We start from the raw sequence: 14,231 nt of genomic DNA on the forward strand, positions 1-14,231 counted from the left end.
TTTTGCAGTACGCGGGCCTCTCACTATTGTGGCCTCTCCCGTTGCGGAGCACAGGCTCCGGACGCGCAGGCTCAGCGGCCATGGCTCACGGGGCCAGCCGCTCCGCGACATGTGGGATCCTCCCGGACCGGGGCACGAACCCGCGTCCCCTGCATCGGCAGGGGGACTCTCAACCACCGCGCCACCAGGGAAGCCCTAGAGGAAAGGATTTTTAACTTAAATGCCAGATAAGTTTCTTTTAAATATTCTATTTCACTGTTATTCATTTATATATATTTTTTTAATTTTAAAAGACAGATATAGAAATTCTAGAGTTGGAAAATTTATTTGAAAATGTTCTCTTCACAGGATACAACAATGTGTGTTTTGACCACAGGGTAAAAATCTTCCTTTTGTTATTTTTACATTAAGAAAGATCAGAATTCTTACAACCTCCATGGACAGATGGCTTCTAGTTCTGGTTAGCAATGCACCACTTTCAAAACTTAAGTACAGAGACTTGAGCATAAATATTCTGCATTGGGTTCTCATCCCAGGCAGGCAGAAAGATAGATTAGTATAACAGATAAAAAAAAAAAAAAAGTTTTGCTACAAGTTTGCTTAGCAGATGGTAGTTACTATAGACTGAGTTTTTGTGTCCCCTTCTAATTTATACGTTAAAAACCTAACTCCTGATTTGATAGCATTTGGAGGGAGTTGGGGTGGGTGGAGATAACGTGGAGCCTCTGATTAATGAGATTAGTGTCTTATAAAAGAGACCCCAGAGAGCTCCTTCACTCATTCCTCCATGTGAGGACATAGCAAGAAGTTGGCCATCTATGAACTAGGAAGTGGGTCTTAACCAGACAGTGAATCTCAGCACCTTCATCTTAGATTGCCTAGAACTGTGAGAAATAAATTTCTGTGGCTTGTAAGCCATCCAGCCTATGGTATTTGTGTTACAGCAGTCCAAATAGGCAGGACAGTAATTGCTGCCAGAAGTAGGTGCTGCTGTAACGAACAACTAAAAATGTGGAAGTGCCTTTGGAACTGAGTAATGTATAGAAGTTGGAAAAGTTTTGAGGTGCAGGCTAGGAAAGTCTACATTGCTGTGAACTTTGAACAGACAGTTAAAAGTGATTCTGGTAAAGGTTAAGAATGAAAAAGCAGAGCTCTAGAGAAAGCCTCAATCTTCTTAGAAAAAACCTAAGTAATCAAAAACAGAATGTTAGTAGAAACGTGTGTCATAAAGTCCCCATTGATGAGGTCTCAGATGGAAATAGGGAACACGTTATTTGAAACTGCAAAACACGTTACCCTTGTTGTAAAGTGACAAAGAATGTGATTGAATTGTGTTCATATTCTAGTGTTTGTGGAAGATAGAACTTGTGAGCAAGTGATGAAATTGTATATTTAGCTGAGGAGATCTCTAAGCAAAATGTTGAAGGTGTGACTTGGCTCTCCCTGACTGCTCACAGTAAAAAGTGAGAAGAGAGAAATGACTTAATGATGAAGTTGCTGAGCAAAAGGGAAGTAGAACCTAAAGATTTGGAAAATTCTCAGCTTATCCATATTGAAAAAATGAGAACAGTAAAGGTATGGTCAAGCTACTGTTTGATAAAAAGATTAATGTGGATCAGCCATCTCAACAGAAGCCAGGAGCTATTTTCCAAGACAATGGAAGAGTGACTCTGAAGGCAGTTCAGGGAGCATCAAGATTGCCACTCTAAGTATAGGTCTAGAGTACAAGGGCTTAGAGGGACAGGGTGGTTTCAAAGGAGGGGGTGTATCTCCAGTTCAGGTAGACCAGGATGGCTGCACCTGGTGCCCCACAGGTGGGACTCACAGAAGCCGAGACTTGGAATGCAGCCAGCGGAACTATGAAGGCATGGTTGCTTTTACCCAGATTTCTAAGGATGGGGCCACATATCAGAGCCACGGACTCCAGATCCCAGTCTAGCTCCAGAGAACTGTGAGCATGGAACCATTTTTACTCTCTTTCCAGAGTTGGAAATTTTTATTTTTAAAGAGCCAGATATTAAATATTTTGGTTTGGCATCTATATCTTTACCACAACCATATGAGTCTGGCATTGTAGTGAAAAGCAGCCTTTGACAATAAGTCAATGATTATTCATGGCTGTATTCCAATAAGAATTTATTTATTGAAATTTAAATACTGTCCCTGATATTTGAAAATTATTTAAATTTCACATCATAAAATCTTACTTTTTTTTTTCTTTTTTCTTTTTTACATCTTTATTGGAGTATAATTGCTTTACAATGGTGTGTTAGTTTCTGCTTTATAACAAAGTGAATCAGTTATACACATACATATGTTCCCATATCTCTTCCCTCTTGCGTCTCCCTCCCTCCCACCCTCCCTATCCTACCCCTCCAGGCGCTCACAAAGCACCGAGCTGATCTCCCTGTGCTATGCGGCTGCTTCCCACTAGCTATATACCTTACATTTGGTAGTGTATACATGTCCATGCGTCTCTCGCGCTTTGTCACAGCTTACCCTTCCCCCTCCCCATATCCTCAAGTCCATTCTCTAGAAGGTCTCTGCTTTTATTCCTGTCTTACCCATAGGTTCTTCATGACATTTTTCCCCCTTAAATTCTATATATATGTGTTAGCATACGGTATTTGTCTTTCTCTTTCTGACTTACTTCACTCTGTATGACAGACTCTAGGTCTACCCACCTTATTACAAATAGCTCAATTTCGTTTGTTTTTTTTATAGGGGAGTTTGTTGTTTTATAGGGGAGTAATATTCCATTGTATATATGTGCCACATTTTCTTTATCCATTCATCTGATGATGGACACTTAGGTTGTTTCCATCTCTGGGCTATTGTAAATAGAGCTGCAATGAACATTTCGGTACATGACTCTGTTTGAATTATGGTTTTCTCAGGGTATATGCCCAGTAGTGGGATTGCTGGGTCATATGGTAGTTCTATTTGTAGTTTTTTAAGGAACCTCCATACTGTTCTCCACAGTGGCTGTAACAATTTACATTCCCACCAACAGTGCAAGAGTGTTCCCTTTTCTCCACACCCTCTTCAGCATTTATTGTTTCTAGATTTTTTAATGATGGCCATTCTGACTGGTATGAGATGATATCTCATTGTAGTTTTGATTTGCATTCCTCTAATGATTAATGATGTTGAGCATTCTTTCATGTGTTTGTTGGCAGTCTGTATATCATCTTTGGAGAAATGTCTATTTAGGTCTTCTGCCCATTTTTGGATTGGGTTATTTGATTTTTTTTGTTTTTGAGCTGCATGAGCTGCTTGTAAATTTTGGAGATTAATCCTTTGTCAGTTGCTTCTTTTGCAAATATTTTCTCCCATTCAGAGGTGGTCTTTTCTTCTTGTTTATGGTTTCCTTTGCTGTGCAAAAGTTTTGAAGTTTCATTAGGTCCCATTTGTTTTTTTTGTTTTTATCTCCATTACTCTAGGAGATGGGTCAAGAAGGATCTTGCTGTGATTTATGTCATAGAGTGTTCTGCCTATGTTTTCCTCTAAGAGTTTGATAGTTTCTGGCCTTACATTTAGGTCTTTAATCCATTTTGAGCTTATTTTTGTGTATGGTGTTAGGGAGTGATCTAATCTCATACTTTTACATGTACCTGTCCAGTTTTCCCAGCACCACTTATTGAAGAGGCTGTCCTTTCTCCACTGTACATTCCTGCCTCCTTTATCAAAGATAAGGTGACCATAGGTGCGTGGGTTTATCTCTGGGCTTTTTATCCTGTTCCATTGATCTATCTTTCTGTTTTTGTGCTACTATCATACTGTCTTGATTACTCTAGCTTTGTAGTATAGTCTGAAGTCAGGGACCCTGATTCCTCCAGCTCCGTTTTTCGTTCTGAAGATTGCCTTGGCTATTCGGGGTCTTTTGTGTTTCCATACAAATTGTGAAAGTTTTTGTTCTAGTTCTGCGAAAAATGCCAGTGGTAGTTTGATAGGGATTGCATTGAATCTATAGATTGCTTTGGGAAGTAGAGTCATTTTCACAATATAGATTCTTCCAATCCAAGAACATGGTATATCTCTCCATCTATTTGTATCATTTTTAATTTCTTTCATCAGTGTCTTATAATATTCTGCATACATGTCTTTTGTCTCCTTAGGTAGGTTTATTCCTAGATATTTTATTCTTTTTCTTGCAGCAGTAAATGGGAGTATTTTCCTGATTTCACTTTCATAATTTTCATCATTAGTATAGAGGAATGCCAGAGATTTCTCTGCATTAATTTTGTATCCTGCTACTTTACCAAATTCATTGATTAGCTCTAGCAGTTTTCTGGTAGCATCTTTAGGATTCTCTATGTATACTATCATGTCATCTGCAAACAGTGACAGCTTTACTTTTTCGTTTCCGATTTGGATTCTTTTTATTTCCTTTTCTTCTCTGATTGCTGTGGCTAAAACTTCCAAAACTATGTTGAATAAGAGTGGTGAGAGTGGGCAACCTTGTCTTGTTCCTGATCTTAGTGGAAATGCTTTCAGATTTTCACCATTGAGGACGATGTTGGCTGTGGGTTTTTTCATATATGGCCTTTATTATGTTGAGGAAAGTTCCCTCTGTGCTTACTTTCTGCAGGGCTTTTATCATAAATAGGGGTTGAATTTTGTCAAAAGCTTTCTCTGCATCTATTGAGTTGATCATATGGTTTTTCTCCTTCAGTTTGTTAATATGGTGTATCACGTTGATTGATTTGCATATATTAAAGAATCCTTGCATTCCTGGAATAAGCCCAAATTGATCATGGTGTATGATCCTTTTAATGTGCTGTTGGATTCTGTTTGCTAGTATTTTGTTGAGGATTTTTGCATCTATGTTCATCAGTGATATTGGCCTGTAGTTTTCTTTCTTTGTGACATCCTTGTCTGGTTTTGGTATCAAGGTGATGGTGGCCTCGTAGAATGAGTTTGGGAGTGTTCCTCCCTCTGCTATATTTTGGAAGAGTTTGAGAAGGATAGGTGTTAGCTCTTCTCTAAATGTTTGATAGAATTCGCCTGTGAAGCCATCTGGTCCTGGGCTTTTGTTTGTTGGAAGATTTTTAATCACAGTTTCAATTTCAGTGCTTGTGATTGGTCTGTTCATATTTTCTATTTCTTCCTGATTCAGTCTTGGCAGTTTGTGCATTTCTAAGAATTTGTCCATTTCTTCCAGATTGTCCATTTTATTGGCATAGAGTTGCTTGTAGTAATCCCTCATGATTTTTTGTATTTCTGCAGTGTCAGTTGTTACTTCTCCTTTTTCATTTCTAATTCTATTGATTTGAGTCTTCTCCCTTATTTTCTTGATGAGTCTGGCTAATGGTTTATCTATTTTGTTTATCTTCTCAAAGAACCAGCTTTTAGTTTTATTGATCTTTGCTATTGTTTCCTTCATTTCTTTTTCATTTATTTCTGATCTGATTTTTATGATTTCTTTCCTTCTGCTAATTTTGGGGGTTTTTTGTTCTTCTTTCTCTGATTGCTTTAGGTGCAAGGTTAGGTTGTTTATTCGAGATGTTTCCTGTTTCTTAAGGTAGGATTGTATTGGTATAAACTTCCCTCTTAGAACTGCTTTTTCTGCATCCCATAGATTTTGGGTCGTCATGTCTCCATTGTCATTTGTTTCTAGCTATTTTTTTATTTCCTCTTTGATTTCTTCAGTGATCACTTCGTTATTAAGTAGTATATTGTTTAGCCTCCATTTGTTTGTATTTTTTACAGATCTTTTCCTGTAATTGATATCTAGTCTCATAGCATTCTGGTCGGAAAAGATTTGAAACAATTTCAATTTTCTTAAATTTACCAGGCTTGATTTGTGACCCAAGATATGATCTATCCTGGAGAATGTTCCATGAGCACTTGAGAAAAATGTGTATTCTGTTGTTTTTGGATGGAATGTCCTATAAATATGAATTAAGTCCATGTTGTTTAATGTATCATTTAAAGCTTATGTTTCCTTATTTATTTTCATTTTGGTTGATCTGTCCGTTGGTGAAAGTGGGGTGTTAAAGTTCCCTACTATGTGTTACTGTCGATTTCCCCTTTTATGGCTGTTAGTATTTGCCTTATGTATTGAGGTGCTCCCATGTTGGGTGCATAAATATTTACAATTGTTATATCTTCTTCTTGGCTCACTCCCTTGATCATTATGTAGTGTCCTTCTTTGTCTCTTCTAATAGTCTTTATTATAAAGTCTATTTTGTCTGATATGAGAGGTGTTACTCCAGCTTTCTTTGGTTTCCATTTTCATGAAATACCTTTTTCCATCCCCTTACTTTCAGTTTGTATGTGTCTCTAGGTCTGAAGTGGGTCTCTTGTAGACAGCATATATATGGGTCTTGTTTTTGTATCCATTCAGCTAACCTGTGTCTTTTGGTGGGAGCATTTAGTCCATTTACATTTAAGGTAATTATCAATATGTATGTTCCTATTCCCATTTTCTTAATTGTTTTGGGTTTGTTATTGTAGGTCTTTTCCTTCTCTTGTGTTTCTTGCCTACAGAAATTCCTTTAGCAGTTGTTGTAAAGCTGGTTTGGTGGTGCTGAAATCGCTTAGCTTTTGCTTGTCTTAAATGTTTTAATTTCTCCATCAAATCTCAATGAGATTCTTGCTGGGTAGAGTAATCTTGATTGCAGGTTTTTCTCCTTCATCACTTTAAATATGTCCTGCCAGCCCCTTCTGGCTTGCAGAGTTTCTGCTGAAAGATCAGCTGTTAACCTTATGGGGATTCCCTTGTGCATTATTTGTTGTCTTTCCCTTGCTGCTTTTAATATGTTTTCTTTGTATTTAATTTTTGACAGTTTGATTAATATGTGTCTTGGTGTATTTCTACTTGAATTTATCCTGTATGGGGCTCTCTGTGCTTCCTGGACTTGATTAACTATTTCCTTTCCCATATTAGGGAAGTTTTCAACTATAATCTCTTCAAATATTTTCTCAGTCCCTTTCTTTTTCTCTTCTTCTTCTGGAACCCCTATAATTCGAATGTTGGTGCGTTTAATGTTGTCCCAGAGGTCTCTGAGACTGTCCTCAGTTCTTTTCATTCTTTTTTCTTTATTCTGCTCTGCAGTAGTTATTTCCACTATTTTATCTTCCAGGTCACTTATCCGTTCTTCTGCCTCATTTATTCTGCTATTGATCCCATCTAGAGTATTTTTCATTTCATTTATTGTGTTGTTCATCATTGTCTGTTTCATCTTTATTTCTTCTAGGTCCTTGTTAACTGCTTCTTGCATTTTGTCCATTCTATTTCCAAGATTTTGGATCATCTTTACTATCATTATTCTGAACTCTTTTTCAGGTAGACTGCCTATTTCCTCTTCATTTGTTAGGTCTGGTGGGTTTTTATCTTGCTCCTTCATCTGCTGTGTGTTTTTCTGTCTTCTCATTTTGCTTATCTTACTGTGTTTGGGTTCACCTTTTTGCAGGCTGCAAGTTCGTAGCTCCCGTTGTTTTTGATGTCTGTCTCCAGTGGCTAAGGTTGGTTCAGTGGGTTGTGTAGGCTTCCTGGTGGAGGGGACTAGTGGCTGTGTTGTGGTGTATGAGGCTAGATCTTGTCTCTCTAGTGGGCAGGTCCACGTCTGTTTGCCATAGGATGTCCAGCACTGTAGCTTGCTGGTCGTTGAGTGAAGCTGGGTGCTGGTGTTGAGATGGAGATCTCTGGGAGATTTTCACCATTTGATAATATGTGGAGCTGGGAGATCTCTTGTGGACCACTGCCTTGAGGTTGGCTCTCCCGTCTCAGAGGCACAGCACTGACTCCTGGCTGCAGCACCAAGAGCATTTTATCCACACGGCTCAGAATAAAAGAGAGAAAGAGTAGAAAGGAAGAATTAGTAGAAGTAGAAAGAAAGAAAGAAAGAAAGAAAGAAAGAATGGAAGAAAGATGGGAGGGAGGGAGAGAGGAAGGAGGGAAAGAAGGAAAAAAAGAAAGATAAAGTGAAATAATATAAAGTAAGATAAAATATAATAAAGTTATTAAAATAAAAAATAATTATTAAGAGAAAAGAAAAAAGAAAAAAGAAGGATGGATAGAACCCTAGGACAAATGGTGGAAGCAAAGCTATACAGACAAAATCTCACACAGAAGCATATACATACACACTAACAGAAAGAGGAAAAGGGGAAAAAATCATAAATCTTGGTCTCAAAGTCCACCTTCTTAATTTGGGATGATTCGTTGTCTATTCATGTATTCCACAGATGCTGGGTACAACAAGTTGATTGTGGAGCTTTAATCCGGTGCTTATGAGGCTGCTGGGAGAGATTTCCCTTTCTCTTCTTTGTTCTCACAGCTCCCAAGGGCTCAGCTTTGGATTTGGCCCCGCATCTGTCTGTAGGTCGCTGGACGGCGTCTGTTCTTCTCTCAGACAGGACGGGGTTAAAGGAGCCGCTGACTCGGGGACTCTGGTTCACTCAGGCCGCGGGGCGGGAGGGGCATGTTGTGCGGGGAGAGTCTGCAGCGGCAGAGGCCGGCGTGACGTTGCTCCAGCCTGAGGCGCGCCGTGCGTTCTCCCGGGGTAGTTGTCCCTGGATCCCGGGACCCTGGCAGTGGCGGGCTGCACAGGCTCCCAGGAAGGGGGGTGTGGATAGTGACCTGTGCTCGCACACAGGCTTATTGGTGGCGGCAGCAGCAGCCTTAGCGTCTCATGCCAATCTCTGGGGTTTGCGCTTTTAGCCGTGGCTCGCGTCCGTCTCTGGAGCTCCTTTAAGCAGCGCTCTTAATCCCCTCTCCTCGCGCACCAGGAAACAAAGAGGGAAGAAAAAGTCTCTTGCCTCTTCGGCAGGTCCAGACTTTTCCCCGGTATCCGTCCCGGCTAGCCGTGGCGCACTAACCCCCTGCAGGCTGTGTTCACACCGCCAACACCATTCCTCTCCCGATGCTCCAACAGTAGCCGAAGCCTCAATTCCCAGCCCCATCCGCCCCGTCGGGTGAGCAGACAAGCCTGTCAGGCTGGTGAGTGCCGGTCGGCACCGATCCTCTGTGCGGGAATCTCCCCGCTTTGCCCTCCGCACCCCTGTTGCTTTGCTCTCCTCCACGGCTCCGAAGCTTCCCTTTTCCGCCGCCCACAGTCTCTGCCCGCGAAGGGGCTTCCTAGTGTGTGGAAACCTTTCCTCCTTCACAGCTCCCTCCCGCTGGTGCAGGTACCGTCCCTATCCTTTTGTCTCTGTTTATTCTTTTTTCTTTTGCCCTACCCAGGTACGTGGGGAGTTTCTTGCCTTTTGGGAGGTCTGAGGTCTTCTACCAGCGTTCAGTAGGTGTTCTGTAGGAGTTGTTCCACGTGTAGATGTATTTCTGTTGTATCTGTGGGGAGGAAGGTGATCTCCGCATCTTACTCTTCCGCCATCTTCCCAGAAGCCCTTACTTTGTTTTTCAACCTTTTAATTATATCAAACCAGTTTAGACTGTGGGCCAAGTAAAAATAGGTGGCTAGCCAGATTTGGCACCCGGGCTGTAATTTGCTGACCCCAGTTTTAACACATAGTTCTCAACCCTGTGTCATATTAAAATCAGCTAGGGACTTCCAAGATTTGTAGTTACTTGTGCTCCCAAACCAATTACATCGTTAATTCAGGGGGAGTGAGGTACAGGTATTTACATGATTTTAAAACTCTCCTGGATGTTGAGCCAGGGTGTTGACAGAGAATTGACATATAAGCTGAGTTATTCTTTTTTGCCATTTTCCAAACATTCGCCCTAACCATCACTCTCTTGGAGTCATTTGGCTTTCCTTGAATAGAGAAGTTTTGCAACAATTAATTTTTTTGCATTTTCTCTTTTTATTCAAGATTGTGTTTTTGACATATCTACTTGTTGATACATATAGCAGATATTCATTTATTTTATTTTTAACAGCTTTATTGAAGTAAAATTGATATATTAAAAAACTGCACATATATAATGCATAAAATTTGATGATTTGGACATAGGAATACACCTGTGAAACTGTCACCACAATCAGGTAAGAGACATATTCATCACCTCCAAAAGTTTCCTTTTGCCTTTTTGTGTGTGAGAGATGAGAACATTTAACATGAAACCTATCTTCAACAAATGTTTAAGTGCACAAAATCGTATTTTTAACTTTAGGTGCTGTGTTTTACAACAGATCTCTAGAAATTATTTCATCTTGCACAACTGAAAAGTTATACCCATTGAATAATAATTTCCTATTTCCACTATCCCCCGGCCTCTGAAAACAGCCATTCTATTCTCTGCTTTAATGAGTGTGTTTATTTAAGATATCTCATATAAGTGGAATCGTGCAGTACATGTACTTCTGTGACTGGTCAACTCAAAATGAATTAAAGACTTAAATGTAAGACCTGTAGCAATTCATTTTTGTGAACTTCATTGTATTATATTCTTTCCAGTATATATATATAATGTATACATATATACATATATATTAGGGAGTTTTTTGGTTTTGCTTTTTCCTTTGTAAATTTTATCCCAATACTTTTTTTATATATAAATTTATTTATTATTTATTTATTTATTTTTGGCTGCGTTGCGTCTTCATTGCTGCAGGCAGGCTTTCTCTAGCTGCAGTGAGAGAGAGCTACTCTTCGTTGCGATGCGCGGACTTCCCATTGCGGTGGCTTCTCTTGGTGCGGAGCACAGGCTCTAGGCACGTGGGCTTCACTAGTTGTGGCATGCAGGCTCAGTAGTTGTGGCTCGCAGGCTCTAGAGTGCAGGCTCAGTAGTTGTGGCACACAGGCTTAGTTGCTCTGCAGCACGTTGGGTCTTCCCATACCAGGGCTCAAACCCATGTCCCCTGCATTGGCAGGTGGACTTTTAACCACTGCACCACCAGGGAAGTACCCCCCAATACTTTTTACTTTTGAACAATTTCTCAAAATTTGACTCTGCTGATGCCATTCATCTTGTTTTTCTTCATTGTTCTTGACTCATTATTTTTCTCATAACACTTTGTCATTTCTTCAGATTATAGGTATAGGTATTCTAGACTGTTTAGTTTGTATTCAGTGTTCAGTCTTCACTTTTTATCCAGTTTTCATTACATTATGTAAGATAAAAGGCCATAGAAGAAGAAATATTAAATAAAATAATTGTGAAAGAAATGTCTGTTTTACTTGTTTAGCAAGCTACTTATTCTTTTTGTTTTATTTTTGAAAATTAGTCCAAAAGAATTTCTGTAATACGTATTGTATGTATACAACAAAAGAGAGAGCAACAAATATGACTAGGAATATTTTTAGATATATTATAATTATAAAAGAATACCATAGATATAAAATTATGAAGTAATTTTGCAAACAACAAAATAGTTACTTTCTAAAGTTTGCTTTGGTCTCTCCTGGTAAATCACTTTTGAAAGTGAAGTTTCCTCTGACATCTTCCCTACTATTCTCATGCTGTAAAATATTTTTAAAAAGCAGGTATGGGGCTTCCCTGGTGGTGCAGTGGTTGAGAGTCCGCCTGCCGATGCAAGGGACGCGGGTTCGTGCCCCGGTCCGGGAAGATCCCACATGCCGCGGAGCGGCTGAGCCTGTGAACCATGGCCGCTGAGCCTGCACGTCCGGAGCCTGTGTTCCGCAACGGGAGAGGCCACAACAGTGAGAGGCCCACGTGCTGCAAAAAAAAAAAAGAGTTCTCCTTCCCTTGCTGTGTGGGGACTTATGCTTCAACTCTACTCTTTATCAAACCTAAGAAAGTTCTCCACATGTTTAAGAGTGCATGAAGTTAGGTTGGACCGATCCAGATAATACAGAATAATCTCCCTGCCTCAACGTTCATAATCATAATCATATTTTTAAATGCCATTATTCCATATAATGCAACATATTCACAGATTCCATGGACGTCTTTGGGAGGTCATTATGTTGACTACAACAAACATATTCAAGAAAAGAAATTGAAAAAATGTTCAAAAGTAGAATCAAAGGAGGTTAATATAGTACACAGAGGCATGAATAGATATATGTGTGTATATGAGTAACTGTTAATTACTTCTTTTATTTCTGACTCCTACCAGATATTTCTGTATGTGTTATTTCAACAAACCAATCTTATGAATTAGTCCATGCTTTAATGGAAAATTTTAAAGTATTATGGTTGAAAATATTCATGTTTTTAAAAATTCCAGTTAATATTGCTTCATATCATATACCAGTTTCTCATTAATTAGCTTTTAACTCATAGACATCATCTAGCAATTTCTTTTAGACTTGTGTATTATTCAAAGTTATTTTAGTTATAAACAGCAAAACTAAGTCTGGACATTTTAAGTATAAAAATGTAATTTTTGGAGTAAAAATAGCATAATTTACAGAATCAAAGGAACAGTTGAAAGCTAAACCTTCAGAAGGGCAAGTACCAGGAAAGATTCTGGGACCTGAGAAAGAAGAATGTCCATGGATCTCCTCTTGAGAGGGCTCTCAATAATAAGATTTAAATTCAAGCCCTCTAGGATTATGTTTCTCTTTTTCCTGTTTTAAAATTCTGGAACAGAGCCTATGATTGACCAAACTTGAATCACAAATTTATTTTCCCCTTGACCTATCAACCATGGACATGGGAAAGTGAAATCATGTGTGCAAACTCGCTCAGTGGAGGTCCACTCATGTGCATTGAGGGACATATCCAGATAAGAAACACTTCACTACAAGCCAAATAATCACTTCAAAAAATGCCTGGCATAACCTGCATTGAATAAAATACCTGCATGAATTATCAGCCAGGTATAATTTCAGACATAAATACCTTTTAAAACTTCATTCATCACTTAAATATTCATTAGTATGAGTAAACAGTGCTATTTTGAAAATAAATTTAACCTACAATAAAAAAGATGCACTGTTACAAATTTGGAAATGCAGAGTAAATTTCCTAGATTTATGGAACCAAGTCAGATTGTCTACTTATGTCTTTAGAGAGGTCTATTTCTACATTTTATTTTCCTGTTAAATATTCCTGTTAAATATTGCCCCTCAATGCTACACTAAAAATGACACTATAACTTATATAAAACTCATATTCTAAGAAGTAGACATGACAAACCAAAGAAATCTGACCACCTACTTTATATTTTCTCTATTTTGTTGTCCAAAGGCATGGTTAATATGATCTGATCAGAAATATTCCTTAAGGTACTCCATAAAATGAGAAAGCAAGTAATGTTATTAGTCAAGAAAATATATGAAGATAATGGCAATATTTTATTTCTTATTATATTAAAGCCTATCCCTTTTATTTTCGGTACGAACATCCAACTTCCCATATTGGCCATCCAGATAAAGTAAATGACATTCTATAAGGGATTGACAAACTTTGCTGCAGATAGTGCATATACTTTCCTTGAAGAATACTTCACATTCTTTATACTGTGCCATATGTTTTCCATCTCGCTGACAATTACTGTATTAATGGAGCATGAAGTATACTTATCTGAAAATATCCATCTACCTTTAAGTCATTACTGGAGATTACGGGCAAAGTTAAAAAGACACACAGTTTCTGAAAAGCCAAACACATTTTTCTACATGATGTAAAATGCTTTAATTACCTTTTATTTTCTTTTGATACCCAGACCTTTTATAATAGAGAATTCCTGGGAATTTAGTTATCTTCATAGACACTAATGCTTTATTTATGTATTTTATTTAACAAGCCTTTGCTCTGTGCCAGGTGCTATTCTAAGTGTTTCTTATGTATGAGGTAGTCTTATTATATCTATTCCGTAGGTGAGAAAATTAATGCACAAAGAGTTTAAGTGATTTGCCAAAGTGCCAAAAAAAAATGTCATAGACATTTATATAGAGGTATAAGACACAAATTAAACTATGTCTGGAGTCTGGAAAAAGCTATGTGGAGTGAGAGTTAAATATCTTTGTTCAATTCATTTATATTCTACTCTAGGCAAATTATTTTAACTTATGTAATATTTTTAGTATTGTGGTGAATTGTTATCCTTACTGAGATACTCCACTAAAAATAAATTAATATATCACAGTATTAAAACTCTACTACAGGGCTTCCCTGGTGGCACGGTGGTTGAGAGTCCACCTGCCAATGCAGAGGACACGGGTTCGTGCCCCGGTCCGGGAAGATCCCACATGCCGCGGAGTGGCTGGGCCCGTGAGCCATGGCTGCTGAGCCTGTGCGTCCGGAGCCTGTGCTCTGCAATGGGAGAGGCCACAGCAGTGAGAGGCCCGTGTACCACACACAGAAAAAACAAACAAACAAACAAAAAAGACCTCTACTACATTTTTATTAT

Source organism: Lipotes vexillifer, unplaced genomic scaffold (genome assembly GCF_000442215.2).
Source record: "Lipotes vexillifer unplaced genomic scaffold, Lipotes_vexillifer_v1.1 scaffold190, whole genome shotgun sequence".
Lineage (NCBI taxonomy): Eukaryota > Metazoa > Chordata > Mammalia > Artiodactyla > Lipotidae > Lipotes > Lipotes vexillifer.